Source organism: Lucilia sericata, unplaced genomic scaffold, assembly GCF_015586225.1.
Source record: "Lucilia sericata isolate MDLA Ls3-8-SP2 unplaced genomic scaffold, ASM1558622v1 Contig000439F_arrow, whole genome shotgun sequence".
Classification (NCBI taxonomy): domain Eukaryota; kingdom Metazoa; phylum Arthropoda; class Insecta; order Diptera; family Calliphoridae; genus Lucilia; species Lucilia sericata.
The window spans coordinates 256,003-269,750 of record NW_023994454.1 but is presented as its reverse complement, the minus strand read 5'-3'; the positions used below and the strand labels follow the sequence as shown (position 1 = coordinate 269,750).

The following is a 13,748-nucleotide window of genomic DNA, read 5'->3' as shown; positions in this document are numbered from 1 at the left end:
CAGTATGTATGTATACTATGTCTCTAATAAACTCTAGCTATGACGGCAACAGTAGTATTATACGAGGTATAACTGATAAGTAAAACAAAGAAAATAATTATAGCTGTCAGTTGTCAATAAGATTATTTTGACAGCTAATAATCTTATTGGTGTATTTTTTGCATATACAAAATAAATTTTACAAAGTGTGGTATATTTACAAGTACATATTTCTAAAATTTGCTAAACCATAATAACAGAATATTTAAGACAGATATTCACTACAATTAATTGCAAAAATTATTGTAAAGAGTTCTTGTAAATGTGCAATATTCAGCAAAAATTTTGCTATTCGCTACACCACAAACGAAATATGACAGTAGACTAGACTATAGACTAGATTATAGACTAGACTATAGACTAGACTATAGACTAGACTTTAGACTAGACTATAGACTAGACTATAGACTAGACTATAGACTAGACTATAGACTAGACTATAGACTAGACTATAGACTAGACTATAGACTAGACTATAGACTATAGACTAGACTATAGACTAGACTATAGACTAGACTATAGACTAGACTATAGACTAGACTATAGACTAGACTATAGACTAGACTATAGACTAGACTATAGACTAGACTATAGACTAGACTATAGACTAGACTATAGACTAGACTATAGACTAGACTATAGACTAGACTATAGACTAGACTATAGACTAGACTAGACTATAGACTAGACTAGACTATAGACTAGACTATAGACTAGACTATAGACTAGACTATAGACTAGACTATAGACTAGACTATAGACTAGACTATAGACTAGACTATAGACTAGACTATAGACTAGACTATAGACTAGACTATAGACTAGACTATAGACTAGCTAGACTAGAACTTAGACTAGACTACTAGACTACAGACGATAGACTAGAACTATAGACTAGACTATAGCTAGACTATAGACGAGGACGATAGACTAGACGAATAGACTGAGACTATAGACTAGACTATGCTAGACTAGACCTAAGACTAGACTAGTACTATAGACTAGACTATATACTTACCCTATAGACTAGACTATAACTAGGACTAAACTAGACTATAGACGATAACGTATAGACTAACTATAGACAGACTTAGACTAGACTATAGACTAGCCTATAACTAGACTATAGAATAGACTATAGACTAGACTAACTATACTAGCCTATAGACTAGACTAACTATAGACTAGACTATAGACCTAGACTATAAGACTATACTATAGACTAGACTATAGACTAGACTATAGACTAGACTATAGACTAGACTATAGACTAGACTATGGACGATTACTATAACGAGACTATAACTAGACTAAAAACCTAGACTATAAACCTAGACTATGCTAGACTATGGCCTAGACTATGGACTAGACTTAGACAGTCTATAGACTGACTACACAAGACCATAGACTATTCAATGTAATTACCTCATTTTTTATATATGAACTATTCAATGTTTATTACATATTATTTGGAAAACGTTGGTTAAAAATCTCGAAATTTCGCACTGACCACAATTGCCATTTCAAAAACGTCAGATTTGACGGGAAATCGTTAAATTGGCAATACTAATCAAACTATATTCATATTACTCTTGTAATATTCTTTGAAAAAATCTTCTTTGTAATCAGAAAATAAACTTCTACTGGTAATAACTTGTATTTATAAATTAATTTATATATTGCTAAACACCACCTGATGATGAAGAAATGAAGTGAAATACAATAATTAAATCTCTGACTCACTTTTTTTTTTTGTTTTATTGTGGACCTCGACGTAGTCGTCGTCGTTATTTGTTTGTGTGCCTGACTGACTACTCTGGCTGGTGTTCAGCGATGCACGAGTAGAATATTTAAGTAATGGCGTGTGCAAAATGAAAAAATTCATTTTTAAATTAAAACAAAAAAATAAGACAAAAACAACAACTGCAAACAAAAACCATATACACAGAAAAAACACAACATTTTTTTAAGGACATTCATTTTAATAAAATACAAGCGAGAAAAATAAAGGTCAATAAATTTACTTTTATGCAAAAGTTGTAAATGAAAAACAAGGGAAAAAAGAAAAAAATTACTGCTATAGATATACAATATTAAAAATCAGTGATATAAAATCATTTACATTAGCTTAGCTTTCATAATAATAAAAAACTTAATTGATATAATAAGTAACGTACTTGTTAATGCTAATCAATGCCTCTTGGATTCTAATCCTTTGTTATTTCGATTTAGTCATCCGACAAAAAGTCGTCCTGCTTACCAATGAATGCTTTAAGTTATCATAGTCTGCTCCTAATCATTTTTTAATATCATATTTTCGAATCTTTTTCCCTATAAGATTATGTCGATTTTCCTACGACATAATAGTCGTTTGGTCAAGAGTCAATTTTAAGAACTCTAATTCTATCAATTCCATCTTAGATGCGTCAATTCAGTCTTCCGTATAAGACGCTAACAGATTTGTAAACTCAAATCACTTGTTTTTATTCGAAAACAATATTTGCTCCTTATGATCCGAAATACCAAACAGTTTGACTTATGCCAATGCCAGGAATGGAAAATTCCGTACTATTGTATTACTTTTTTGTATAAACTTTGGCTAAGTAGTAAACTAATCAGTATCAGAAGGTGTGCTCCTTCCTGACCTGTATGAATGCCGTTTTCTTATACACGAAGGTCCTTCCTATCATGCCTCAGGGGAGCTTGTCGTCCTTTTTTACTTCTGATGAAATGTTTTGGATCCAGAGCCTATTAACATTTTAAAAATATTCGCCATTATTCACATTAACGAAAAAAGTAAAAATCTCACTAAATTAGTCTATTTTAGTAGCAGCAAAATAACAGAAAAAAAATATTAAATCAAAATATTTTATTTCTCTCTATAATGTTTAGCACGTAACCCAATGCAATGCAACGTGATAAGAGTTTTTTTACTGTTGCTTCACACCTTATGACGATGATGAAAACAAAAGCATAACAAAACAAAAAATAGCAAAGTCAGAGCAGGCAGCAACAGTTTTGCAGTACAATTTCTAACAACAACAAAGAAACAAATCTCTAAAAGAAATTTTCATATGTTTATAAGTTTGTACAAGCATGTAGGAGTATATTAATATGTAAGCATGTACATATGTGTGTATGGATATTCTACTAACTAATGGGTGTAGTAACGTGCCCCTTTGTATTGTTGTATAAGTTGTTGTTATTATTTCTTCTGTACCATTAGTTGGTGAAATGTAAAAACAAGACGTCAGTCAGTTAATATAATAATAAATAAATTACAAAAACAACTATACCACAATACTTATCAGTTTTTTTTTTGGTAAAGAAATACACATTTTAAAAGAAAACATGTACAGTGTATGTTTTGACAGAAAAAAATGACAAATATGGAGACTAATCAAAAAGAGAATGTATTTTAGAAATGAGCAAGAGAAAAGAAAAATAATTATTAGAATTTGGCATAAAAAATGTTACCATAACTAAATTTAATGAATTTTATTAAAAAAATATTGGAATTTACCACAAATTCACTTGATGTTGACAGATGTTTTTTTTTTTTTTTCTTATATGGCAACCCTTTTAAGAATTTAACAGAATAACAGCTGATTGCTGTCAAATTATAACTAAGAGAACAGAATAGAATAAGTCTAAAAGAGAGAAGAATGAAACGAGCGAACACAGAATTATCTAAATATAGTTAATTAGCTGTTGACAATTTATACATATTAGAATTTTATATTAATAAAAAGTAAACAACACTTGTTAAAACTATGTAAATATTTCTAAAAAATATGTAAAATTCTTTTAATTTAATAACCATTTATTTGGCTTTAAACTAGTTTATATATAAAATAACACGTAACAAAGCGATTATATCCTGGTTAACAAAAACAACAACAAGAAGCAAAAATTTATAAAAAAAACCCAACGAACAACTTTTTTGTTTTATGTTTTGATGTATTTTTCTTCTAATATTATACACATTTTGCTTTCATTTCATACAATTTTGTGTGTATGAGAGGATTTGAAGTAAAATGTCAGTGATGATGAAAACCAATAATAACAATTTTGTACTCAGCAAAAATAATGTACTAAATAACATTTTTTTATATTACGTTTTCTTATACAATAAGTTTTCACTGTTAATTTCGCTAATATGTCAAATTTTTTTTTAATATTTGTTTCTACAAAATATTGTTTTAGAGAAATTAATTTGGACCAAAATCTTACGTTTACGGGTAAATACGAATATAATTTTATGTATATAAAAATTTTCGATATCTCGAAATCGATTTGATCATTATTTTGATAGAATCTTATTGGGCATGTCAAAATTGCTAAGAAAACTTTGACAACTAATTTGAAATTGAATTGACGTTGCCAACCCAAAAAATTATGAATGATCAGCTGAGTTCAGTGATATTGCCTAACGCCTAAAGTAATGCCCTCTCCAGCTTTTAGTTAGTTTTAGTACTTAAAAACACTTGTTTTTTAATACCTTTTGTACCCAAAGAATAGTACTTTTTCCCAATTCTTTTTTGTATCATCCACGATTCGTAATATAAAGCAAAAACTTGAAATAAACGTCAAACTACAAATTCGTACACACATTCACAAACATACATAAATGTATTTGTATGTAACCTTTTTGTTTTTCTCGTTGAAAGTGTATATGAGAGAGGAAGTGTGAGACAGAAACGAGAGACAAAGAGAAAACAGAAAAAAATATACTAAATGAAGCAGTTCAATTAGTGGTGTGGTTGTGGTACCAGAGTAGTTTCTGCTGCTTAAGGTGACAATGGTGTGAACTAAATTTAATATTAAAAAAAAAAATTATATATAGTAAATGCATAATTTACTTAAGAAATAATCTATTAATATTTATTATATTTATATAAACTATAGTGAAATATTATTTAACTAAATAAAAGTTTAAAATAACTTGAAAAAATAAATGCAAAAATTGTGAATTTGTAAAAAAAAGAAAAAATTCCCATAAATTGTTGAAAAATGTCAAAAGTGAAATAAAAATAATAATTTGACAACAGTACAAAAAAAATGAAATAACGATTAAAATTTTTCTTTATGCCACCAGAACTAACGAATAAAATAAAACTCAACGAGTGAAAAATGCGAGTGATCTTTTAAAAACAGCTGAGTGCAAATTCGTTATTATATATAAAAGAGCTAAAGCGAAAAAAGGAAAATAAAAGAAGAAAACCAACGAAACATTCCAATACTTAAAAGAGAAGAGTGTTTAACAAAACAAAAAAAAAAAGAGAGAATAAAAGAAAAAATGGAACAAATATTTTAATTTAAGTGATAAAGAAAACAAGAAAAGTGTAAGAAATTCAATAAAAAGGAAGCACGACACATTATATATTGGAGAAATTAATTTAGAAAAAAAATGTGAAAACAAACTTCGAAAATTTACAAAAAATTAATAAAATTTTCTTTAAATATATAGTTTTACAACAAATTACACGCGTCAGAGATATAAAGCAGCATTAAAGCAACAACAATTTCTGGAATTTTACCAAGTCAACACACAACAACAACATCTTTAACAAAAACAACTGCAAAGATTTTTTTATGCATTGAAGAAGAAAAAAAAGAGTTACTACATGAAACACGTCCAATTATTTATAACATCAAACTAAATTAAAGCAACAATTAAAGGCAGAATTTTATAAAATACAATTTTATTCCAACTCTCTTCTATCTGTCTGTCTGTCTGTCGGTCGGTGCGTTGCAGCAACAATAATAACATCAAAAACAACATCATCTCACCAGACATTGTAAAAAGATTTTCTTTTTTTTACAAACAAAAATAAACTAAAAACAAAGTAAGCTAAATATCAAAATAGTTATAGCTAATTATCTCTCGATTTTAAATTATACAAAAATTTACACCTGATTTTAATTGACCTTGTTTTTGTTTACTACAATTTGTTGGTAAATAACTTGTTATTGTTTTGTTATTGGCTTAAAATTTGACATTAATTAATACATATGATGATGATGATGATGATTATATTATACCTAAGTTGCTAACAAAAGTTTATACCTACATAGTACTTTAAGATTTTTTCGACTTTGGACAGAAGTTTTTATACCCTACACCATTGTATATACTATATGCTGATAGTTGGTTGTAACACCCTTAAATTAAACCAATCGGCTCAAAATCACTTTCGATTTAGACATGTCCGTCCGTTGATGAAATTTGGCACATACTCTTCTCATAACCCAAAAACGAAAATGGTTACATCTAAGCTTATAATTATGTTGTGTTCTAGTATCTCTACAAAAATCGGAACAACTTAGTTTTATTTAAGTCTAAATTATAGTGTAGATTTTCGTAATGTTCGGGCCTTATCTAAACCACGTCAATAATTCACTTATAAATAATATTATGAAATTCTGCATAAAAGATATTATTCCAACTACAACTGTAAATGGAACATTTGTTTTTCCCGATTAAACAACATTGTGCAACTTATTTCCTAGCGATTTGAAACTTTCATCAATTTAGTAGTTACCTCTATCAGCAACAAGAAGTGAAATTTCTGTTCCCATTAAATGTGTATTAGTTTCCCTCGAAGGGAAATTACAGCACAGTCTTAGGGATGAATGCGTTCACTTTGACATTATCAGAAAATTGCTGAGAAATCTTTTAATCTCCTTTACAAACGTCCTGACCAGAGTGCCCTGGTCATATGGTCATACAATAAACGACAGTTGTAAGATAACAAATTTCTTGGACATCTTTAGAAATTTGCTGTTTAAATCTCGCATCGCCTCTATAAAGATTCTGACATTATTTCCACACATTATTATTCTGGACGAGCTTGATGATGAGCTCTGACCAAATGCCTTTAACGGTTTTCGGTGCAGATAAAGCATCAAAACATTTGCCTCCTTTGGTTAATCCGAAATAATCTATTAGACAGCTCTCTGCATTCGTTGTAAAGTATTTCAGCCACACAGTGAAAACTGCAAAACGCGCCTGGTTGTAGATTGTAGAAAAGCCCTGAGACGGTTGTAGACTGTTTGTCATTAGATTGTGTTGGGTGCCGGGACACTGCAACGTGCATGGTAATGAGGTTGCGGACGAACTAGCTAGATTAGGTTCGAGCCTTAATATAGATGACAGAGGAAGGATGGTAAAACTACCCATTTGTCACTATTACAGGCTGATTTTTGAAAGAATCCGTGGCATCATTAACCAGGCCTGGAATAGTAGATTGGATTAAAATGTATAGCCAAAACTTGATATAGGGGCTACCAAAGTACTCATAGGACTTGATAGACGCAGTCTAAGAATTCTGATAGGGATGCTAACGGAGCACTGCTCAGTTAGGGCCTTTGTCAGTAAGTGGGACCGTAATACACCGTATTATTGTAGGCTATGCGAGGATGAGGAGGAAGTGGAGTCGATCGAGCATATATTTTGCCACTGTCCTAAGATACAGAGTCTCAGGCTGATATGGCTAGGAAATAGGTTCCACGACATCTCTTATCTCTTATCTCTTTATTCTTTGGGGTACAGATTTGTTAATTATATCTATCCTTTTTACCTTCTTCTCTGTATTTACTTCTAGTGTGTTGTTTATTTTGTTTTTCTGTTTTTGAATCCTCACGCCTTGAAGGAAATCACAATGGACCTTAAAGTCTTCGAGTGGATATGCCCCGTTCTTATGGTGTATAACCCTTCTTAATCTAAACCGTAGGCCTATTTAACTAGACTATTTTTTTAAAATATTTTTAGATTTATTTACACAAAAACCTCTTCATTTTCTGAAAACAATAATAAAATATTGTACATACCCACATACTATATATCTCATAAAATAATTGATGTTGACGACAATAATTTGTTTTCGCAATTTCGGAAATCATATTCACATATTGTGTGTTAGTATTGTTTATTTTTTAATAAACTTTTTTTTTTATTTTATAATCTTTAATTGTCGTCAAGATATCTCTCCCTCTCTCATCCTGCATACATATGTATTTGCAACCATTACCTACTCCCACTCCTCAAGCAGCCCTCCTGCCTAAAATACAAAAAAAAAACACGACCAACAAACGCCATCATTAATTTATTAAAACAACCAACCACAAATGTAGAATTTTAATATGAAATATAAAATAAATTAAATATACTACATACAGTATATGACAATAAAAAGTAAAGTGATAAACATAATATCAAAATAAAAAAAAAAATAAAATGACACAATGACAGCCACCCAAAACAGAAGAGCTAAATGTAAAGAGAGGGAGAAAAAAAGTGTTATTTGTAATTGTTTTTGAAAATCTCTATTAGGGTTACCAGATAATTTTGAAGGAGAAGTAGTGGGTTAGTTTAATAATTATAATAAATCTATGAATTTCTTTGGAAATATCAAATTTTTATTGTTATCAGTATTTATTTTGATTGAAATCTGCGAATTTTTTTTCCCCAAAGTTGAATTTTATATAAAAATATTGTATTTTCAATAGACCTAGTCCACTCGTGGTATATAAATAGAAATAAAAAAAGAGAGAATTAACACTCCATATAAAAGGTGTTACTATACAGTGGACGTCCACTAGTACGAATTATATAGTGTCAGGCCCTTTCGTAATACCGAAAAATTCGTATTATTGAACAACACATTTTGTATGTTTAAATTCAAATAATACACATAAAATATTGGATTTTATTTATTTTTGTTTTATTTTTCATTAAAAATTACATAACGGAACAAAATATAATAAATGTGTATTATTTTAAATAAATTTATTGTACATAAACAGGCATAAAAGGGACATATTTACGTATATGAATTGTTAATTTTGAAAGTATCGTGAGTCCAATGGTTGAAATGAGATATATGTAGAAGGTATTAAATTTTAATGTTTTTAAAAAGATGTGTGCCAAAGACAATTTGCAATTTACATATGTGTTCTAAAATGTATTAAAATGTTCAGATTACATAAAACATTTATTAGAAACTTGAATGGAATATACCACAATTCTCTAATTTATAATTTTCTCTTAAAAATTAGAATAGTTATCCTTAAACCCATTGTTTGGAATGTGGAGTCACACTACTTTCAAAATTAACAGTTCATACATACATATGTATATAAATATCATTTTAATTATTAAAAAATCCATCATTTAACATCGATGTTTATTACATTGTAAAATGATTCTTACGGCTTTTTCAATAACAGCGCTTTTGAGGCTTCAATATTGTTCTCAGCAGAGTTATTGTCGGGAACTAATAAAATACTTTCCTCATTGGCGTTATCATCCAATTTAATTTCTTCTCTTGGGTCATCAAAATTCCAATAAAATAAATTAATAACACTAAATAAATGTTGATTTGTAAATATACATGCAGTAAATTGTGTGTATAGGATTTTTAAAAATACAAAACACTTGTAATAAATACAAAAAAACTTCAAAATTACTGAGCTTAAGGTGAATGATACCGAAATAATAAAATAAAAACATAATAAAAACTTCATTCATACGTAAATAAAACCAAAATTCCCATAAAAAATGCGTTATTCGTACTATCGAACAGAAAAATTGTGACTTTATTCGTACTATAGAGTAGACAATGCAACAATTTTGCCATTCGTATTATTGGATATTCGTAATAAAGAGTGTACGTACTATTGGACGTCCACTGTAATTTGATATCTACAATGCGACTTATTAATCTTTACCCTAAAGTTGAATTTTAAATGTAAAAATAGACGTTTTAAGCACACACTTAATCCCTGGTTTTCATTTAAAATATTTTCAAAAAGTATTCGGTATGCGGTAATGCGAATGTCTAATAAGCTATAAGATATAATAGATAGCTACGATAATTTTTTTATAGTGCTCGATAAGGGGATAGTATCTGATTACTCCCCAGGTGTGCCCATGAGGTCTAAATTTATAATCTAAACTTGTTAATACTTCCTCTTTACGCATGTAAAGAATTGGACAAACAGTTTAGAAGTTAGAGAATTATTTCGCTCTTTTTTATTTCATTTCCACTGTGAGTTAGCCCATGAAGGTACAAATTCAAAACATAAACACTTCATAATATTTATCAAGTGAAATTTCAATCAAATCTTTAGTCTAACACACAGTGCATTGTGGGTCCATAATTTCTTCTTCTTTCTCATTACCCAAGTAAAATTTCACATAACATAACAATCATTCTGATATTACAGATGTACACATTTCTTTTTATTCTATTCCGCTTAACTTTTTTGGTCGATCATTTCATTGCCACTGTGAGTTAGCCCATGAAGGTACAAATTCAAAACATAAACACTTCATTATATTTATCAAGTGAAATTTCAATCAAATCTTTAGTCTAACACACAGTGCATTGTGGGTCCATAATTTCTTCTTCTTCCTCATTACCCAAGTAAAATTTCACATAACATAACAATCATTCTGATATTACAGATGTACACATTTCTTTTTATTCTATTCCGCTTAACTTGTTTGGTCGATCATTTCCATGTGTCCAGACAATTAAAGTTTTATTTAAATCTCCCTACCGATTCCAAATTTCCGATTTTACAAATTTCTTCAGAGATATTGAGCTCATTCAATACCATAACGAAAATAATGGATTACAAAGTAGAAGTTAAACTAATATAACCACAGACATCTGGTAAGCCAATGGGGAGTTACGTTTATATAAAGAGAGAAATTAAAATACACAAAAAAGAGTATGAGTCTATTGTAAAAACCCATTTTATATAAAATTGCAAACTTGTTTTTGTTTTTTAGATTTTTTTCTTATATTTAAATAATATCTAGCAGCTGAGTATGATTGTTTGTTTTAGCGTAGAAGAAACGAAAAACAAAACCGAAAAATAATAAAAAAAAAAAAAAAAAAAAAACTTAAAAGAAAATATAAAAATTATGATCAGCTTAGGCAAGTGATACAACTCACGTACACTAAAATGAATGGTTACTTTCGTATAGTGTATTATATATATAGTATAAACATATAGACAGACAGACAGACATATATATGTACATACATATGCTCTATAGGTATGCATATGTATAAAGAGTAGTTGTTGCTGTTTTTTTTTTTATTGTAACATTCAAATACTCTCATATAAGTATATTTATACTATATAAACGACATAATTCTTCATATGTATGTCTAATATGTACCACCACTACTCTATATAGTATTTGTAAAAAAATAGAGAGTGTCGAAGAAACGAGAAACCACTTGAAAAAATAAAACTGAACACAACCACAATTCGTTACGATTTCTTATAGTCTGTCTATAAGAAATAATATAAAAAAAATTAAAAAAACAATAACAACAAAATATACACCTTTCAAATTAAATCTACATACACACATATCCACCTCTAATAGATTGACAAAAATTTTTGTATTTTTTTTTTGCAGTTTTATAGAGATCTTTTTCTTTTGTCTATTAAATAACTGAAATATAAAATTAAATCGAAATTCATTTTTTTAATTAGCGAAATTATAACAAAAAAACTAAAGCTCTGGAGGTATATAGACTAGTTATAGACTATTTTATAGACTAACCTTTGACTATTCTGTAGAATAGTCATACCTATTGACTAATCAATAGAAAATTGTAAAGGCTAGTAAATAATAGTCTAGTGAATAAACTAGTCTATAAACTTTGTTAGACTAGACTAGTGCATAGAATTGTCAATCGATTTTTCTATTGAATTATCTATAGACTAGTCAATAGATTAGTCTATGAACTATTCAATAGACAAGTCGATAGGTTGGTATATAGTTTATAGTATTCATATTTAGTTAGACTAGCCAATAGTTTAGTCAATATACTTACTATTTAATAGACTAATCGATAAAATAGTCATTAGATTACTTCGTAGACTAGTCAACAGATCATTCCATAGACTATTCAATAGCTATGGACTAATCTATTGACTATTCTGTCGATTAGTCTATTAAATAGTGTATTGACTAAACTTTGGACTAGCCTATGGGCTCACCTAATATTCTAGCCAGTAGACTAGTCTATATATAAATCAATATTCTATAAATTAGGATATAGACTAGACTAATGACTAGTTCATAGACTAATATATAGATTAGTTCATAGACTAGTCTATTAGGTGAGCCCATAGGCGAGTCCAAAGTTTAGTCAATACGCTATTTAATAGACTAATCGACAGAATAGTCAATTGATTAGTCCATAGACTAGTCAACAGATCATTCCATAGACTATTCTATAGACTATTCAATAATTAAGTTAATTTACTAGTCAATAGATGAATCAATAGAATGTTCTATAAACTAGTCAATAGACTAATCTACACGTTCCCACGACAATTAAATGTCCGCTCCGGAACTACCCGATTCTTAATCGTTCAAATATTGTCAACTCAGTATCAAACGGAAGTTTTTTCCCCAGGGAATAACATCCAGTCACAGCCAATCTGTTACAACAACTAGTCTACAGACAAGACTAAAGACTAGTCTATAGATTAGGTCATAGACTAGTTAGAGCGGGTTTTTGAGATGGTAATCAAATGCCAATTAATAATCAGATTAGTTAATCTAAAAATAAATTTAATCTTATGTTAATTCCCTTTGATGTTTTTGAGTAGAAGATTAAACTTCGCAGTGTTGCCATACAAAACAACAGAAAACTTCACTGTTTGTTATCAAAACAATGCATATTTTATAAAAAGAAGAAGACAATTGTAAATTTAATATGAAAGTTAATGAAAACTTAAATTAAAAACAAAAAAATGTATTTTGAAGTGTCCATAATTTATACTAATCAATAAATAGAACATTTTAATGTTTATATTTATAAAAATTTTATTAATTTTTTTGCATCAGCTGTTTACACTTTTGCATTTCGTGCTTAAGATTAAACCACCTCCATTGGGCGCTTAAACTTGCAAACAAAATTAACTAATTGAGTACTCAAAAACATCTTTCGAGGATTAATTTTAATTGAATCGCTAATCTTTCACCTAAAGATTGGCCCTTAGTAGACTATTTTTTAAACTTTGCTAGCGAATAATTACAATATCTGCAAGATGTCTTTGTCTTTCAAATTTTGGGAGTTTTTAAGCAGTTGCAAATATTTTCCAACCTGTAAATTTGCTGAAGTATAGTAAATAACCACTTAATGTATGTACATACACATTTTGTAGTATAAACTTGTCAAAGTTTATTTCTTTAAACTATTTTTAGGGAAGCTTGTTTACCTTTTTTTTTCTCTCAGTTTTATAAAATTAAAGAAAATTTATTTTAAACACTGTTTAATTAAACCAACCAAAAGACTTTGTATAAAACTACAACATATGTATTAAGTTGTTGTTTGTTTTCTGCTCAAAAATAAATTGTATACACTCTCGTAATAAATTGAACTACATACATACATACATACATACATCTTAAAAATAACATTACGACGTGAAATAAAATGCTAAAACCACTACAATTAAAAGTCAAAACATAATTGCATATAAACAGACTGACAGACGGAAGGACGGACAGATTAAAAGACTCGACAGAGAGCGAGCAACAATGAAAACTAATGAGAAAACATTGAAGCAAACAACCGATATCATCCATGCCTACCTTAACCCAATTCATTTATTGAAATTATTATTTAACAAAAAGAAATTTTTTCTATAATTCGTTTTAACAACAA

The 13,748-nt window shown here is 28.8% G+C and overlaps 2 protein-coding genes across 4 annotated transcripts in view; both read left to right on the top strand.

Moving 5' to 3' along the window:
* LOC119604887 (chromodomain-helicase-DNA-binding protein Mi-2 homolog) overlaps nt 1-13,748 on the top strand; it is a 54,698-nt gene that overhangs the window by 16,482 nt on the left and 24,468 nt on the right. The window lies entirely within an intron of this gene.
* LOC119604888 (RNA polymerase II elongation factor Ell) overlaps nt 1-13,748 on the top strand; it is a 34,270-nt gene that overhangs the window by 13,669 nt on the left and 6,853 nt on the right. Inside the window, exons 1-2 of one of the 3 annotated variants that reach the window (XM_037957785.1) lie at nt 5,027-5,384; nt 5,510-5,888. The gene's annotated coding sequence lies outside the window, so the exon portion shown is untranslated. Of the gene's footprint in view, nt 1-5,026; nt 5,889-13,748 lie in introns of those variants that run through there. The other 2 variants (XM_037957783.1, XM_037957784.1) reach the window with 2 other exon arrangements.